A 19,985-nucleotide genomic window follows, 5' to 3' on the forward strand; every position below is an offset into this window, starting at 1 on the left:
AAAAACCTTGTCCTTGTGTTCGTCACCTCCCGGCCTCGACTATTCAAATGCCTTCTTTGCCGGCCTCCCCAGCTCCACCGTCCACAATATCCAGCTGATCCAAAGCTCAGCCGCCCGCATGTTCACCTGCGCTGACCTCCAGACCCCATCGCACCAGGTCTACTGGCTCCCTATCACCAAACGGATCGATTACAATAATAATAATAATAATAATAATAATCCTTGCATTTGATATAGCGCTTTTCACGTCGGGAGGACGTCCCAAAGCGCTTCACAGAATAGACTGTAAAGTGAATTGACTGTATATTTGTGGGCGAACGCGGCAGCCAATTGCGCACAGCAATGTCCCACAAACAGTCGTAGATTGAAAATGACCAATTTATTATTGTTTTATTTTGGAGGGATTATTATTACCCAAACTGTCACATGTATCAATGCTGTTGGGCTCTGTATGAAGCAGAGACTGGATGCTGGTATTTGGGAAGAAAGGAAATCAAATAGCCAATGAGCCATGATGAAGGAAGAGATGGATGGAAATATCCTTTTTTTGGTCAGCCGTAACACTCATTTTTAAATCCCTTCACGTCCTGGCACTTTCCTATCTCTCCGACCGCCTTACTCCCCAAACCCACCGCCTCCGCTGGACTGGCTCTGGCCTCCTGCATGTCCCTGGTGTCTCCCGTTCCACCATCGGCGGCCGCGCTTTCAGCCACGACGGCCCGAAACTCTGGAACACTCTTTCTCTATTCCTCCATCTTTTCTCTCCTTCCCCATCTTCAGGTCACGCACAAAATATACAGTCAATTCACTTTACGGTATGAAGCGCTTTGAGACGTCTCGAAGACGTGGTGAGGCGCTAAATTAAATACAAGGATTATTATTTTATAATAATATAAAGAGACCTTTCACTTTGACTGTGCCTCCCCCCTCCTACCCTGCGTGAGGAGCGCTATATAAATGCAAATTGTTGTTGGAGCAATATCAAATATAAGGATTAGTTTTATTGTCTTGTGTTGCTTAATACTGCAAACTTCTGCAATGGAGGCACTGACACATCTCAGCCAGAAGGTGGCGCTAATGGCCAGGACATGGCACTGTCCATGTTCTCCCTCTGGGCACTGCCCACGTGGAGGAGAGAGAACATACGAACATAGGCATTAGGAGCAGAAGGAGGCCATTCAGCCCCTCGAACCTGCCCATCCGTTCAATAAGATCATGGCTGATCTTCTAACCTATCTCCATCTGCCCTCCTTATCCCCATATCCCTTAATCCCTCTATCCTTTAGAAATCTATGAATCTCAGTCTTGAATATGTCCAAAGACTGAGCATCTACAGCCTTCTGGGGTAGAGAATTCATAGATTCACTACCCTCTGAGTGAAGAAATGTTTCCTCAACTCTGTTCGAAAAGACTGACCCTTAATCTTAAGACTGTGACCCCTGGTTATAGATTCTCCTACCAGGGGAAACAGTCTCACACTGTCTACTCTGTCAAGCTCCATAAGAATCTTATATGTTTCTATAAGATCACCCCTAATTCTTCTATATTCTAGAGAATGTAGACCTAGTTTACTCAACCTATCCTCGTAGGCCAACCCCTCATCCCAGGAACTAACCAAGTGAATCTACGCTGCACCCCTTCTAAGGCGAGTATATCCTTTCTTAAATAAGGAGACCAAAACTGCACACAATCCTCTAGTTGCGGTCTCACCAAGGCCCGAGACAGTTGCAGCAAGACTTCCCTACTCTTGTATTCTAACTCTTTTGCAACAAACGCCAACATGGCATTAGCCTTCCTAGTTGCTTGCTGTACCTGCATACTAACTTTTTGTGACTGGTGTACAAGGACACCCAAATCCCTCTGAACACTAACACTATCTAGCCTCTCCCCCTCTAGAAAATAATCAGCTTTTCTGTTTTTACTACATGAGAGCTCTCGTGTGTAATGCATTCACGGGAGGCGCACTGACGAAGTGCCTTCACAAAGGAACATCTCACCGACGGTCCCAGCAAAGCAGAGCGTTTGTGTCATGGTCTCGGGATATTTAGCCTTTAACACAATCGGACAGTCTCAAGCCTCAGTCCCTATGGACGCTCTCTTGTCCAGTTCCTGAGCCAGGGCACTGCCAATGCTATATGTGTGTGTCTGTGTAATTATTATTATGACCTGGGAACTTAGAACCAATCTTCAAATCAGTCCCACTATAGAAGACGTTTTTGGCAAGGGTTTTCAAAACAGAAACCGGCTCCAGATTAAGTCTGAATTAAAGAATTATCCAGTTCTGTGCAATCATACATTTTAAACTGAAGTAGTCTCACAGCTTGAGATTGGGGAGAATTCTGGTTTCTACCCATGTGTCAGTGAATTATCCAATACTTTTACCACTCCTTTCATTCGTCAAATTAAAAAAGTCTGTGTGTTTCTATAAACTATTTGATAATCTCCTTAATTTATACAAAACAAATCAAAAATATTTACTGCAAACAAGCTGGAAAGTGCACGCTCCCTTAGTGTGAAGGGCACTTGGACTTTCGTCACATTTCAAGATGAATCATCTCAAAGCTCAAGTTCATATTTTCCTCAATAATAAATCAAAGGCTTTTGGAGATTAATGAAGAATATTTATCTCTCTCTGTCTGGAACAATGTTTTATGGGGATATCAATTGGTTTATTGATGTGGAAGCACTGGGATTTCAACCCACAACCTTCACTGTGCAGGAGATGTTACAGTGTACATGGCTGTTACATGTACAGGGCAGTCACATTGTACAGGGCTGTTACAGTGTACACGGCTGTTACAGTGTACATGGCTGTTACATATACAGGGCTGTTACAGTGTACACGGCTGTTACAGTGTACAGTGACTGTTACAGTGTACACGGCTGTTACAGTGTACAGTGACTGTTACAGTGTACACGGCTGTTACATATACAGGGCTGTTACAGTGTACACGGCTGTTACAGTGTACAGTGACTGTTACAGTGTACACGGCTGTTACATGTACAGGGCTGTTACAGTGTACAGGGCTGTTACAGTGTACAGTCACTGTTACAGTGTACACAGCTGTTACATATACAGGGCTGTTACAGTGTACACGGCTGTTACAGTGTACATGGCTGTTACATGTACAGGGCAGTTACATTGCACAGGGCTGTTACAGTGTACATGGCTGTTACAGTGTACATGGCTGTTACAGTGTACATGGCTGTTACAGTGTACATTAGCAAAGCTGTGGTTTGGCTCATGTTGATGTGAGTCCGTTGCTCCGTCTGCCCTCAAGATGTGGCACCTTTAAACTGAATACGTACCAGACGTAAATGAACTCTGACACATTCAAGCGAAGGCAAGAGTTAAGTTGACAAAAACAAAGGAGTGCATTCTTCAGGACAATGATTGGAATCACATCAGGTGGCTTCCCTAAAAGAAAGGGTGGACGTGCTCTTCCTTGAAGCCCTGTAAACTGGTTTGCCCACTGTTTTACCAGAATGAATGCAATTATCCTACTTGATACCAAAACTCCTGTATATTGTGTAACTCATAGAATCTTTGTAATAACATCATGCCTCCTAGCATTCTCTGATTGTATCACGATTTCTGATGTAAGATGCTTTGCTTTCCTTTCACCAATTTTCACCTGGTCACTCCTCGGGTTGCTGATTCACCAGGGGTCAACATGACTCCAGGCCTACTCACCATGGGTGAGTCTTTCCTCCTTGTGGGGGGAGTGGTTAGGGGAGGGTCTCCTTCGAGCTGAACTGGCCCCAAGATGACATGTTTGGCAACGGAATGTCTGAATCGAGTCAACCCTCTGTGACGGTCTCCAGTTCGGTTTCTGAGCCAAGTGGGTCCAGGGCACAGCTGATGAAAGACAACCAATCTGACTCATCGACAGGACCTGGAAGGGCAGACCAGTCACTGGGGGGGGGGGGGGTAGGGACTCTTCCTGCTCAGCTTCTGTTAACCCTGCAAGACAAAGCCCTAATGGGTAGGATGGTCCTAGCTGGACAAGCAGTGGGAAACTTGCTCGAGTTGAAACTCACTGCCCTTCGCTCTCACTGAGAACACTGAATATTTGATACATGTTTATAAGATCAAAATGCCTCAACATGGAATTGCTGTCGAGTGTAATGACTGGATTTATTGGAAAAATAGCAGGCAACCGGCACACAGCAAAGTCTCACAAACAGCGATGAAGTGAGTGAAGAATTTTATCTGGAGGATTTGTTGGCCATGACACTGGGAGAGAGAAACTTCTCTTTTTGAATTGTTGGAACCTGAACAGGGAGATGATGCCTTGGTTTAATATCTCATCAGAAGGGCAGACGGTCCTGTGTTTTTTAAAAGTAATTGAAGACTCTGAGATGCTACCCCACATGAAGGCTGCTGTATTGTGGTTGAAAGAGATGTTGATAAAAATAATAATTCTTGCATTTGATATAGTACCTTATCATATCCTCGAGACGTCTCAAAGCAGAATATACCATAAAGTGAAATGACTGTATATTCTGTGGGCAAAACGGGGCAGCCAATTGCGAACAGCAGTGTCTCACAAACAGTCGTGGATTGAGTGATCAAATTATTTCGATTTATTTTGTAGGAATTATTACCCCTGGAAAACTGATCCAGCAATTGAATAACAACTGGGTTCCTACTTGCTGCTAGGAAAACAGAACTTGCCCAATGGTGGCCTAATAGCTTTCCACGGTGTGTGGAGCACAAAAGCAACCTGCAATTTCAAACATGCCTCTGTCATATAATAATAACTTTGTGGCTGAGTAATTTTCGGATGTGTCTCTCCCCAGCTGAGCCAAATGCTTTTATTATTAGAATGTTATTTAAGCGTGACTGATAATTCAATGAACTAGTTTACACAACTAAAAAGCACACTAATTTGAATTTAGCCAAGTTGTCCGGTGATTTGGTTTCCGTGTCAATTGATGTTCATACAAACAAGGCTCCATCCCCCGGCCAGCCTCCTGTTTCACTCACACATGGACAGTTTGCCCAGTTGCTTTGCCAACACTGCCTTCAGGTTAGCGTATCATTCAGATATAATAACCACACACTAAAATATCAAGCTCACGTTTCTCATAATAAGCCAATTTTGCTTATGTCTCAGGGCTTATTTGGTTGAGGCTGGCAATATTGTTGAAACCATTAATCACTGTGCGTCTGTTTGAGGTGCAGGTAATCTGGGAGCCTAGCAATGGGCCAATTAACTGTAATGAAAATAAATGTGATACCGAACAGCGATGAATTACACCGCCTAATCCAAAATTCCAAAACTTGGAATTCAAATACATTGTAAACAAGAGGAAGGCTTAATTGCTTGTTTAATACTAATGTTTTTTCGCTCAGAAAATAAAATTATAGAAACATCCAAATGACAGTAGGAAGTGACCATTCTGTCCTTGCTACAGCTAGTTCTTACATTGCAGCGATACACTCCAGTTGCTTGGCTCCATTGGTCTGGGACAGAACATTGTGAGTTCAAGCCACATGTTAGGACTTGAGCTCAGTTGAGGCTGATACCAACACAGTGCTGGAGGGAGTGGTTTATCTCCTTTAAAAATTGAGGCCCCTTTTGTCTGTTGAGGTGGACAAGAACATCCATAGACCCATTGGAACAGAGAAGGGCATTTCTCTCTCCTGGTGCCCTGGCCAACAATCCCCCAAATAAAATCGGTCATTCACTTCAACGCCGCTTGTGGGAAATTAATTGCTGCTTTGGCCAACAAATACATTCACTGCATTTGAAAATAAAACGCTGTGAGACATGTATAAGGCACTATAAAGATTAACTTTCTGCTCTCTTCCTTGTTTTGATCAGCACCTTGGGACGTCCTCCCGACGTGAAAGGTGCCAGACAAATGTAATTCTGGTATGGTTGATGTGAACCTGGAATGTACATTCTGTCTGTGTGAAGTTCTCTGCAATGTTGTGCTGTGTGAGAAGCAATATTGTTTAAGCGCAAAATCCCGTGTGAAGAGCATGGCCACAGGGCATGTAAAGGCACAAACAACAGCTGACCTGGTGTCTAGTCTAACTCTCCCGCGCGCTCTCCCCTCCAAAACCTCCAGCTTGCTACACATCTCCTCCGCTTCACTATTAGTACTTGAGCTATAAGCTACTTTGCCCCCACTCTCTGGTACTTCCTCCCCAAATCATCACCCTCTCCCCGCTCCCCCGTCTCCCCCTTCCCCCTCCCCACTCTCTCCTGCTCCGGCCTTCCCCTCTCCCCCTCCTGCCCACTCTGCCCTCAGCCCTCCCCGCTCCCCTTCTTCTCCCCCTCTGCTTTCAAAACTCCTCTAAAAACTTATCTCTTTGACTGTAATTTTGGACATCTCCTTCTTACTGACTTTTCTCCCATCTCACTCAGGTTCCCCCCCTCCTCCCCCGTAACATGTAACAGGTGAAAGGTGTTGTCTGAGTGTGTGAGTGTGGGTTATTGCTGTTGAATGCCTAACAAGGACTGACATTGCTCACTTCTCCGCTGTTCCTCATGGAGAAGGTAGCCAACCTTTTGAAGTAGGAGTTGCTCAAACCAAAACCCATTCCTTTGCTTTTTTTTCTTGATTCCCAGGAAAGGAAACTTTAGGTAAACCAGAGTCAACCTACAAGATGGTTTGAGTGTAGATCCCAGGCACACGCTATCATACTCCTCCGATTGGAGGTTCCTCACTGTCAGTGCTTTGAAGACCTTTAAGCCTGATGTATCTGGCCCTGAGCTCATTAACCTGCTCCTGGTGATAATGCTGGACATGGGTGTGGAACGTATAGAACAACAACTACAACTTGCATTTATTAGCGCCCTTCTTGCGCGGTAGAATCCCGGAGCACAAAATAAACATGAAGGACGTGTGACACGGTTTGTTAAAAGACCATTGTGACTGAAAAATGTGACAGTTGTGATTGACTTCTTTGAAAGGGTAATCAAGAGTGTGAATAAGGGAGATCAGCAGATATTTATTTGATTTTAAGAAGTCGATTAATAAGGTGCTGCATAAGAGACTTGTGGCCAAAATTAAGGCATGTTGGAAATAGGGAAAGGTAACAAAATGGAGAGAGGAATGGGAGAAGGACAATAACACAGGGTGGGAAAGAATGTCTTTCCAATTGGTGAAGAGTAGTTAGTGGTGTGCCTCAGGGATCAGTGACAGGATCTCTCTTGTCCTTTCCTTATATAAAGACATCAATGATCTGGATGCAGGAGTTCAGGGAATAATATATAAATTTCCAATGATATAGTGAGGAAAAGTGCAGGAAAAGACAAGCAGATATTGACAAGTAGGGTGCAGATTGATGATAAAAACATATAAAAACTTTTTTTTTTGGTCAGCTGGGTGTCTGATACATGCAGAAACTTGTTACCATGTCTAAGAGTATCCAAACCAAACTGAGAATTCCATGCATCCCACCTACACAAGGATATTCCAGAGAGGGACACATCCTGCTTACCTAATTCCATAAAGTATTAGGTGCAGGTTGCCAGGCGCCAAGGTTTGGGGATCCCAGAGTGTGCGTTGGGGTAACTGCTGGAGTCTAACCAGTTAAAACCGCATAGCTTCTCATTATTTTTGCGGTTTGGCAAACTTTCCCACTGTTTGTCCAGCTAGAATTACCCTACCTGTTAAGGTTTTGGGTTGCAGGGTTAATAGATGCTGAGTGTGAGGATTCCCTGCCCCCAGTGACTGTTAGCAAAATTGAAGTCCGTGGGATTACCGGAACAGTGTCAGCATGGATCTGAAATTGGTTGGGGGATAGAAAGCAGAGAGTAGTGGTGAACAGTTGTTTTTAGATTGGAGGGAGGTATACAGTTGTATCCCCCAAGGGTCGGTATTAGGACCACTGCTCTTTTTAATATATATTAATGACCTGGACTTGGGTATGTATAGGGAGCACAATTTTAAAGTTTGCAGATGATACAAAACTTGGTAATGTAGTAAACAGTGAAGAGGATCGTAGCAGACTGCAGGAGAGGTCATAGACAGATTGGTGAAATGGGCAAACACATGGCAGATGGAATTTAATGCAGAGAATTGTGAAGTAATGCATTTTTGGAGAAGGAATGAGGAAAGGCAATATAAGTTAAATAGTATAATTATAAAGGAGTGCAGGAACAGAGAGACCTGGAGGTTCACGTGCACAAATCTTTGAAGGTGGCAGGACAAGTTGATAACATTAAAAAAGCACATGGAATCCTTGGCTTTATCAATAAAGGCATAGAGTATAAGAGTAAACAAGTTATGTTGAACCTTTACAAATCTCTGATTAGGCCTCAGCTGGAGTGTTGTGTCCAATTCTGGGCCCACAATTTAGGAAAGATGTCAGGACCTCGGAGAGGGTGCAGAGAAGATTTACAAGAATTATACCAGAGATGAGGGACTACCATATTGTGGAGAGACTAGAGAGGCTGGGATTATTCTCCTTAGAGCAGAGAAGGTTGAGGGGAGATTAATAGAGTGTTCAAAATTATGCGGGGTTTTGGTAGAGTAGATAAGGAGAAACTGTTTCCTCTGGCTGGTTGGTCGGTAACCAGAGGACACAGATTTAAGACAATTGGCAAAAGAACCAGAGGCGAGACGAGAATTTTTTATACCTAGAGAGTTGTTACGGTCTGGATTGCACTGCCTGAATGAGTGGTGGAAGTAGATTCGCTAATAGCTCCCAAAAGGGAATTAGATAGGTACTTAAAAAGGAAAATTGTGCAGGGCTATGGGGTAAGAGCGGGGATGGGTGGGACTAGTTGATAGCTCTTTCAAAGAACTGGCACAGGCACGATAGGCCGAATGACCTCCTTTTCTGCTGTAAAATTCTATGATTCTACGATTCGATGATCTCTGTGCTTAAGACTATTCAACTCTATGTACCACCTACACATGGAAATGTTCCTGTGTCTCAAATGGAATGTGTACTCTCTCCCTGGAGAGCTGCATCCTGCTTATCTAATTCTGGAGAGTATTAGGTGTAGCTTAGTGAGGTGAGATCCAATGTTACGGTTTGCAGGATTAACACGAGCTGAGTGGGAAGAGTCGGTGACTGGACTGCCCTTCCATACCTGGCTCAGGAACCGGAATACTGAGATGGCCACCAAGAGCGACTGACTCAGTTACCACATGCTATTGCCAAGCGCGTATGAAGGGTAGACTGAGGGGCAGTAGTCATGACAATGATACCAGGTGTAGTCAGGAGGCTGAGCGCACTGATAATAAGCTTCATGACTCATTGATCTCACAACGGACAAAACCTCCATCGACCTGAGATCCCTGAACTGTTCTGGTCGGTCAGGGGAACTTTATGGATCCTGTCAGAGGTTTCCCGGAGTTTCGGCTCAATATTCCTCCCCAACCGAATTCACCCAAAGAAAACCCAAGTGTGCAATCAACTCACGCTGTGTGCGGGTTGGTTGTTGCCAGTGCAAACCAGCGGTTGTGTTCGCTGGGTTAATGCTAGTCACTACACTTCATAGTGACTAAATGCGCGAAGAACTTTGAGATGTCTCGACATGAAGCTGTTATCAAATGTGAGTATTATTTGACACTGGAAGGTAGAAACCATGTCTTCACATCCTCCTGGCTAAATGGCGTATCCATAGCAACACGCAGCACAGCAACAGGCTCCACAGCAACACGCTCCATAGCAACAGGCTCCAAAGCAATATTTCTACTGCAAGCGGGTCCACGGTAACAGGCTCCATAGCAACGGGCTCCCCAGCAACAGGCTCACAGCAACAGGCTCCATAGCAATGGGCTTACCACAACAGGCGCCATAGCTACAGTCTCACAGCATCCGGCTCTATCGCAACAGGCTCCATCCACAGCCACGTGCTCCTCAGCTTCGGGCTCCATAGCAACGGGCTCCATAATAATGGGCCCCATGAAAACAGGCCCCATGGCAACAGGCCCCAGGGCAACAGGCGCCATGGCAACAGGCCCCAGGGCAACAGGCGCCATGGCAACAGGCCCCAGGGCAACAGACCCCAGGGCAACAGGCGCCATGGCAACAGACTCCACGGCAATGAGCTCAGGTCCTGAAAGCCATACAAACCTGATGGGGCCTTGAAGATGGGGCCCAATCTCTCTCCATTCTCTCTCTCTCTTTCGCTCACTCGCTCCCTCGCTCACTCGCTGCAGACCTGAAGCAATGAGACCTGAAGTGCACTGAGGACGTAGTGAAAAAAGTAGGATTTTGGATGAATAATGTAAGTTAGTCATAGTGAGTAAAACCATTGGTCATCAACTGCGCCCCCCACCCCACTGCTGAGCCCTGCTCTCCCTCAGTGTCTGCACCAGGAGCCACCGAGCAGGGTTCAGGGATGGGAAGCAATGGCTGACTGTTTCCTTCGCCAGCCCTCCCTCGCCAGGGACTTTGAGGTTGACTGTAAAACCCCTCCATTGCGTGTGCCTGAGATCAGTTATCTTATCACTGACCGGCGATGGAAAATGAGATCTCCTCACTCTTTGGGATTCAGTCACACAGTGACCTTATCAGGGATACTAAAAAGTGTAATAAATGTAAAGTTTAAGAGTTAGTCGTGGCCTACAAATCCCTCCATATTTTTGTTCACTTGACCTGTCTAATCTACAGCTCTACAATCCAGCCCATACCCTCCAATCTGCCCAAACTGTCGCTCGCTCCTCCCCGACCTTTGCTCCACTATGGGGTGGCCATTTGTTTGGTCAGACGAGACCATCACTGTGCTTTAGGGTATCCAAACCAGACTGACAGTTCCATGTATCCCACCTACACGTAGAAATTCATGTTTATTGGAATAGAATGCGTGGAGGGATGCATCCAATTTACTTAGTTCTGGATTAGGCACAGGTTGGCAAGAGCCAAGATTTGGGAACCCCAGAATAACTGCTGGAGTCTAACCAGCTAAAACTACATAGGTTGTCATTGTCATTGAGTGCACTGTCTGGCAAGTTTTCTCATTGCTTGTCCAGCCAGGACCACCATTAAGTCTTTGGCTTGCCAGCTCAGAAACCAGACTGGAGACCACCACAGTGGGTTAACTTGATTCTGACATTCTGTTGCCAAGTACATCACCCTGGAGCCAGTTCAGCAGATATTGTCGCAAACCTCAGAGTTTCCTCATCGGATGTCTGACAATCATTCAGCCATCAGACCTTTGGATTTGGGAAGAGATACCACCAACACCAACGAGTTGTGTGTATAACTTATCGCAACAGGTGTGTATAACTTATAAGTGTATAACTTATCGCAACAGGCTCACGTTCAACTGACCTACCAGGAATGACGCCTCAAGAGCTCTAGAAAACTCACGTTTCCACCTCTCCCCTCCAAAACTCTTTGAAAAGTATGTCTCCACCCTGCCTGTTCTAAGGATCTTTAGGTCTGTGGTTTGCTGCTCAGTGCCCACCAGTCTGTTGTCAGGCATTGTGTGACGTTACTGCACTGTGTAGTGTAATATAATATAATAATAATAATAATCCTTGCATTTGAAATAGCGCTTTTCACGTCGGGAGGACGTCCCAAAGCGCTTCACAGAACACACTGTAAAGTGAATTGATTGTATATTTGTGGGCGAACGCGGCAGCCAATTGCACACAGCAATGTCCCACAAACAGTCGTGGATTGAAAATGACCAATTTATTATTGTTTTGGGTTTTGGAGGGATTATTATTAGGCATGTATTAGGGATTATATATTAGGCATGATAGTGTAGTGTAGAATGGAAGGCAAGTTGCTGTGAAGCATTAACATTTATGACCGCACAGTCTTACACACCCAAACCAGAAGTGCCACATTCAAATCTAATCAAATTCCTCTCAACAGTCAACATTTTTCTCTCTGTTGAGGTGAAAAACTAATTTGGCACACTGATACACTTCCAATGCCAACTATTCATTTTGTTAACAGGTGAATTAGAGTCGTTCATGGGATTAAATTACAGTGATGATCAGATAAAAGAACCTATCCTCTGATCAAGGTGATTTCAGATCTAACACTTCGTTGAGGCAGCTCTATTCTCCGGATGCTCCAAGGTCTGCCTGTTACAGGTGGATGTTAAACTATTAAATATTCAGAAAGAATAGGGGGTTTCTTCCAGTGTCCTGGTCAACAATACCCCAAATAAAACTGGTCACTCACTTCATAGCTGTTTGTGGTACATTGCTGTGTGCAAACTAGCTACCAACAAAAACTGCCCCTAACACCTGACAGAAATGCACTGTAAAGTACTTTTAGATGTGTTAACATATTGCTGTATCAATTACAAGGATTATTTTACCAATTTAAGGCTATTAATTGGGTTGCTTCAGTACTGCAGATGCACAGGTTATTATAATTATAATAAGGCATTTTTATGGATTTATTATTTTTAATATCTCCCAGACAAAGCAGATCAGTTTTGAGTCGAGACCCTGGATTCTAAAATTGCTTTCAACGTGCTTACATGATAGGCAGATACTTTGTGTGATATTTAGTCCTGGATTGAGGTGAGATCAGGATGCTGGAACTCTACAACAATAACAACTTACAATTATATAGCGCCCTCCACGCAGGATAGCGTCTCAGAACGCTTAACAGTGGCGGAGCCTGACTCCGAGCTTGGGGGAGGGGGGAGGTGGCAGTAAACACGGTCGAACAGGAAAGTCTTCAGGTGGGACCTGAAAGAGGGGAGAGAGGGGGCAAGGTGGAGGGATTGAAGGACAGTGTTCCAGGGTTTTGGGCCATAGTGGCTGAAAACGCAACCTCCATTGGTGGGGCGGAGATGCAAGGACGAGCAGGAGGCCGGTGACAGTCGAGCAGCGGAACTAGGTGGTGGTTTGGGGAGTGAGGAAGTCAGAGAGGTAGGGAGGTGCCACGAAGTGAAGGGATTTGAACATGAGGGTGAGGATCTTGAAGTCGACCTGTTCGGTGATGGGGAGCCAGTGGAGCCTGGGCAGAACTGATGAGATATAGGTACGGAGTTTGGTTTGAGTCTCAGTATGAGGGCAGCAAAGTTTTGAATGAGCTGGATCTTGTGAATGGTGGAGCTGGGGAGACCGGCACGAAGTGTGTTGAAGTAATACAAGCGGGAGGTGACAAACGCAAGCGCAAGGGTTTTGGCTGCATTTGGGGTAAGGTACGGTTGGAGGCGGGCAATGTGGTGGAGGTAGAAGAAAGCGGTCCTAGTCGGGGACAGGATGTGGGTGAGGAAGGACAGTTGGGTGTCGAACCGGATGCCTGGGTTGCACACATAATTCTATCATGGGAAGGTGGTCAGTGGGGACTCAGAGAGGAAGAGATCAATCAGGCTGAGAGACTTGCTCATCTGAACGTCTCCTGGAATCTTGTAGACTTGAAGCTCTTGTAAAACCTAACGGACCAGGATGTGTTTGCTAATCGGGTAGGGCTCCCAAAACAACCATTGCAGTCTGACAGCTACAGGATCCCTGTCCCATAGTCTGCAATCAGCTCAGTGCCACCGAGAACCTGAGAAACAAGGAAGATTGTACCTCAAGCAGGTGGAGCGGTTTCTCCAATGCAGTGAAGGAGAAGTGCTGCATTCTTGGAGTCCTGTCCTTTCTTGTGCCTGTTCAGATGGGCATTAAGGATGGAAGAGTTTCTCTGGGTGTCCTGGTCAGCAGTCCTCCAGATAAATTAGTCATTCACTTCATGACTGTGCGAGCGAAATTGCTGTGCGCAAAATGACTGCTGTGTTGCTATCAAAAACTCAGTCACTACATGTGAAAGTAATAAATATGAAGAGTTTTGAAACATTTCAATGTGTTAGAAATGCAGCTCCTTTTTTACCCTTTAAAAGGGAGTTTAACCTCAGTGCTCCCGTGCTGGGTGTCAGGGCGGGGCAGGGAGGGGCAGTGAGAACGGGAGCTATGTCAGGAGCTTATACCTGTGTGGAAATTGACTATTAAAAGGACATTTAATACTCAGAGAGCTCAGGTGGCTCTTTGTGTTGATTGTAAACTGTATGTGATGATGCTCAAAGAAGTGTTTTAGACTAATATTCAATCCATGGCTCAGGTGACAGTGAAACAAACATCAACTGTGCCTAACAGCAAGCTCCTCACATGCAGTGGCTGGTCTTTCACAGCCAAGATACCCGGCCACGGCAACTTAATCCCTTCACTGATCACAGCCTCTGATGTAGTGGCACAGTGGGGCCTATTGTTATTTCAACTGAATTGTGCTGCAGGGACAAAGCCCCTTGTTTTGTCCATCATGGTAATGATTTGTGGGAGCATTCATCAAAAAGGCTCAGCACCCCCCCCACCACCCCCACCATTGGTGTTGTTTGTTTAAAAAATAGTTCGCACCCAACCCGATATGTTGCACACACTGTCTGCCAGACATCTCGCCCATAACAAGCCCCACAGACTGACAGGTCACATCCGAACCGATTAATGCCGGGTTTCCGGCCTCTCTCAAACACTTAACTCCTGTAGAATTCTTGCCATCTCTCAAGAGGTTTTGTTTCCATTAACTGTCAGTCATTGCCATGGACGCGGTTCTCTGCGTGTGGCTGGTGTGGGATAAACAAAGGTTAAACTGTCACCCGGTCCATTTTGGCAGGGACTAAAGCCTTTTGCTCGTGTTCCTGTGTGGCTGAGGGATAAATCCTGGCGATGTGCCACTAGCTCCCCATCCCTCAGAGGATCGAGTTCATAAACCTTGTGCTCACTTTTAGAGCCCTCCATGACCTTGCCGTATCATTCTTCCCGTACCTTTTGTTTGGCGGGCACTGGCCTTCTTCATGCGCTAGATGACCGTGGACTTGGTGAAACTGTTCCAGGGCTCTCTGACAGGATTGCGCTTCTTCTGTTTGCAGATGATATGCTACCGGCAGATTNAAAAAACTGGGAACCTTTTGTGATGTATCTGCCATCTTGAACATTGGGCCACCCAGCAGGACATGGTCTTAGATGCCCCCAAGTGCGGAATCATGGTTTTGCACAGCCCAGGAGAAGACATGGAGGGTATTGATTGGAAGATACAAGTGGCATCGGTCCCAATTGTTAATTCTTTTCAGGATGTGGGGGTTGTTGGTAATAATAATGATAATCCTTGCATTTGATATAACGCCAATTTTAGACCCATCTCAAACCTGCCCTTCCTGGCCAAAGTTTTGGAATACATCATTGCAAATCAACTTCGCTCATGCCTCTCCCTCCGGACCGGTTTTCGCCTTGCCCACAGTACAGAGACAGCTCGTTAGGGTAGGGCACCCTCCGTCTCCTCGTTCTCCTCGACCTCTCCACCGTGTTCGACACAATTGATCACACCATCCTCCTCCACCGACTCTCCTTCCTTATCCATCTTGGGACCACACTTGCATGGTTCAAGTCCTACTTGACAAACTGGCAACAATACATCTCAGCAAATTCTTTCTCCTCCTGCCCCCTCCCGATCACCTATGGGGTACCCCAAGGCACCATCCTTGGCCCCCTTCTTTTCCTTATCTACATGCGCCCTCTTGGCGATGTCATCCGCAGACATGGGGTCAACTTCCACATGTATGTAGATGACACCCGAATCTACTCCTCTTCCAGCTGGGACTCCCAGTCCGCTGATGTCCTGTCAGCTTGTTTGACGGACATCAAGGCCTGGGTCGGCACAAATTTCCTGCAGCTGAATGTTGACAAGATGGAAGCTCATTGGCTCCCATCAATGTGTTCTCACCTGCAGGTCTGAACTCCTCAATTTCCCTGGGCTGTCCCTCACACTCACTGAACCTGTGCGCAACTTAGGCATCAGGTTCGATCCCCAGCTTTCCTTTCTACCACACATCCGTTTCCTGACCAGGACTGCTTTTTTCCGTCACATAGCCCACCTCCGTCCATACCTAACAACCAATGCAGCCAAAACCCTCATCCATGCCTTCGTCACTTCCTCGCTAGACTATTCCAATGCCTTCCTCACTGGTCTCCCCAGCTCCACAATACACAAAATACAACTAATTCAGAACTCCGCTGCCCAAATACTCACTCGCACAAAACTCTGTACCCCCGTACCCACATCCTCCTGACATGAAAGGCACTATGCAAATGTCATTTTTTGTTGTTGTTGTTGTATAGGGTCTCCCTGATATAGCGGGAGGAACATTTCAAAATGCTTCACAGGACTTCCTTTAAGTGTAGTGACTGTATATTTTATAGGCAAATGCAGCAGTTAATTTGATGTGATTGAGGTACATAAAATAATGAAAGGAATTTACAGGTTAGATAGTGGCCGACTCTTCCCTTTGGTACAGAATCCATTACAAAGGCAGAGCCTTAAATTCACACAGGCGGGATGGAGATGTGGAACCGAATCTGTACAGACAGAATGAATTGGGATGTTTAAATGAGAGAACTGGGCAGTAGAGGGATCAAAGTGTGGCTAAACAACAGGGCATTGGGATTAAAAGATCTGCCAAGATCCAATACATTGGTGGAACACATTTGATGGGCTGAATGGCCTCCTGTGTGCCATTGTTCTTGTGTATACTCATAGTGAGTGAATGTTTCATAAACATTACACAAAGTGAAGCCCATAGACGTCCAGTACTAATAGCACGCACCGAGACTGCAACATCAGACAAATTTTAACACAAGTATAATATATTAGGATACTAGAAGCATTGCATCCTCACTGCTGTGTGCAATTGGCTTCCACGTTTCACCCACAAAATACACAGCCATTTCACTTTACAATATATTCTAGATCACAGTCTAGGTTGACCTTACAGAGCAGAAGATGGTATGTATTTTTTGAATAGGATCTTTAACATCCACCTGACACAGGCAGGTGGAATCTCGGTTTAATGTCCCAGCGAAGGATGATGCAGCACATAGCCAGCACTGCGCTGGAGGTCAGCCTGGCCTGGGAACTCCAAGTCCTGATGGAGTTCTGAGTCATGAGAAGCAATTGCAAGAGTGGAAAGGCTTTATATCGGAGAGGAGATGATAGCTAGGTGTCAGCCTGGCTCAGATGGTAGCATTCTCACCTCCGAGTCAGAAAGTTGAAGCTTCAAATCCCACATCAGTTTGCAATTATATAGCGCCCTTCATGCTGGATGTAGTCCCAGAATGCTTAAATCTGGAATTGGACCTCATACAGTCTAAAACTGACACCCGAATGCAGTGCTGAAGGGAGTGCTGCATTGTTGCAGGTGCCGTCCTTCAGATACGATGTTAAACCGAGACCCGTCTGCCTGTTCAGGTGGACATTAAAGATCTTGTGACATGATCGGAAAAGAAGGGGAGTGTCTCCCAGTGTCTTGGTCAACAATTCCCCAAATAAAATGGGTTATTCACTTTGTGGCTGTTTATGGGATGTTGCTGTGTGCAAGTAGGCTGTAATGTTTGCCTGCAAAATACACAGTCACTACACTTTACAGTAAAATCCTATGAAGCGCTTTGAGACTTCCTCTGATATGATACTATTTTTGCAAGTCGTTGAGGTGAATGGAATTCGAAGAGTAGAGTGAAAATGGACTTTAACACCTTATTCAGCCATCTCAAGAAGCACAGCAAGCAACCACAGTCCTGGAGCCCGGGGCAGGCAGTGCAGGGTGTGACTGTGTCAACAGGCTTCGGTGGGCCAGCTTCCATGCCAGGGTCGCTCACAGAGAGATAGGTGGATGTGCTACACTAGCTGCTTCTATTACATGCTGAAATCGGACACTGTTTACACAGGGTTGTGTACATTCACCACAGATGACGTCAGCCACTCGATCAGACAATCACAAGGGAGCGGCTCTCCCCTTTCTCACAAACACACAACAAGCTCATGCGTCCCAGAGCACACCCGCCCCAGAGCGCACGAGGATCGAGAGGCGCCAGTGCCAGATTGCCGAGGCTCGTCCTCACACTGAGACCCGCCAATGACCGCACTCACAGAGTGCGAGAGACTAAGCCAAGCTAGGAACATCAAGAACATGATGTATGAGGAATGGACTAAACAAAATAAGAAAGAAACTGCTGAAATATCAATGGGGAAGAATTTCAGTGACATTGGCCCAGCTCAGGCAGCACTCACTCTGGCCTCTGAGTCTGAAGGTTGTGAGTTCAAGCCCCACGTTAGGGCTTTGAGCTCACTGCCTAGGCTCCGAATGTAGTGCTCAGGAGGAGTGTTACATAATCAGAGATGCTATCTTTCAATCAAGATACTGGATTGAGCTCCAATCTGCCTATTCAGATGGACCTCAAAGATCCATCGCACTAATGGAAAAGAGAATGGAATGTCTCCTTGTGTCTTGGCCTAACAATCCCACACATAAATTAGTCATTCACTTCATGACTGTTTGTGTGATCTTGCTGTGAGCAAATTGGCTGCCCAGTTCACCTACAAATACACAGTCACTACACTGAACAGCAATTAGCTTTGATGTGTTTTGATGTTTCAGACCCGACGACAAATTTGAGGGTAATTATTGTTTTGCTGACTACATTCTTTGTTGAGTAACATCAGGTATTTATTTTTAAGCTTTAAAAGTTCCTGAAAAGAAACCGGTTTCCAAATTAAGACTGAATTTAAGAATTCCCCACAACTTTTCCGTGGAAAAGGTTGGGCTGAGACTAGGTGGTATTTCAGGACTGTGGACGCTGAGCAAAAATCAATAGCTAAGAGCGATTCACGGCCAATGTCAGCATCTGGGGCTGCAGAGCAGTAAGTGGATGTTCCCATCCCCTCAGCCAGTGCAAGTATTTATCTTTCCCGTTTCCAGATTCCCTGCCGTCCAGGTGTCAGCCGCGCTCCAATACAGTGCTGGGGTGTTCTACATTGTCGGAGTTGACATCCTTCTTCTTGATCAGGTGGACCTTAAAGATCTATGCTTTAATGTTAAAGCGCTGTTCAAAAAGAGAAGGATGTTTCTCTCGCTCTCCCTGTGTCCTAGCCAACATTCTCCCAAATAAAATCAGCCATTCACTTCATGGCTGTTAGTAAGACATTGCTGGGTGCAAACTGTAGGTTGTCGTGTTGCCCTACAGTCACTACACCTTACAGTAAAACCCTTTGAAGGTATCTGAGACGTCCTCCTGATGTGAACTGCGCTATATCATATTATTGTTCACAGAGAAAGGAGGGAGCCTCATGTCAATGGCTGAACCTTCCCTGTCGGGCTGCTTTAATAATAATAATCCTTGCATTTGATGTAGCGCTTTTCACGTCTTCTAGACGTCTCAAAGCGCTTCATTGAATATACTGTAAAGTGAATTGACTGTATATTTTGTGGGCGAAACACGGCAGCCAATTGCGCACAGCAGTGTCCCACAAACAGTCGTAGATTGAGAGACCAAATTATTATTTTATTTTACTTTTTTCTTAAGGGATTATTATCAGGCATATGGAGTAAGGAACAAAACACAAAATACTGCAGATGCTGGAATCTGAAACAAAAACAGAAAGAGCTGGGAAAACTCAGCAGGTCAGGCAGCATCTATGGAGAAAGGAAAGTAAGTCAACTTTTCGGGTCACACAAGTTCTGACGAAGGGTCGTTGACCCGAAACGTTGACTCACTTTCCTTTCTCCATAGATGCTGACTGACCTGCTGAGTTTTCCCAGCTCTCTGGTTTTGTTGGAATAAGCCCAAGGTTTCGTCCTACCAGGAATCGAATCCAGGTCTCTCGCTTGTAAGGCTACTTAAATGTACATAAATTAAGCTGCTATATAAATATAATTTTGTTGTTGTTGGATTACCAAACGGTCACCAGGTCTAACCCTTTGATTTCAGTGAAGTAGGTGGGGCTTCAGAGGTGGTGTAAAACTTGCCCGTATTTCCCTCGTGCTCTACTTATTTATATCGGTTGGTAGGAATTGGGCACAACAGTACCAAAAGCTTCATTGGAGAATAAAAAACAACAACAAAATTACATTTATAGAGCGCCTTTCATGTCAGGAGGACGTTCCAAAGCACTGAGGGGATTGAACAAGGGGATTGAAAGGCAAATGTTCAATAGAAGATATAAGGTTTAAAATTTAAGCCACAGCAACAGGCAGGTGGCAACCAACTTTCAAATCTCTGGCAATGATATG

The sequence above is a fragment of the Callorhinchus milii genome, unplaced genomic scaffold (assembly GCF_018977255.1).
Source record: "Callorhinchus milii isolate IMCB2004 unplaced genomic scaffold, IMCB_Cmil_1.0 Scaffold19, whole genome shotgun sequence".
Lineage (NCBI taxonomy): Eukaryota > Metazoa > Chordata > Chondrichthyes > Chimaeriformes > Callorhinchidae > Callorhinchus > Callorhinchus milii.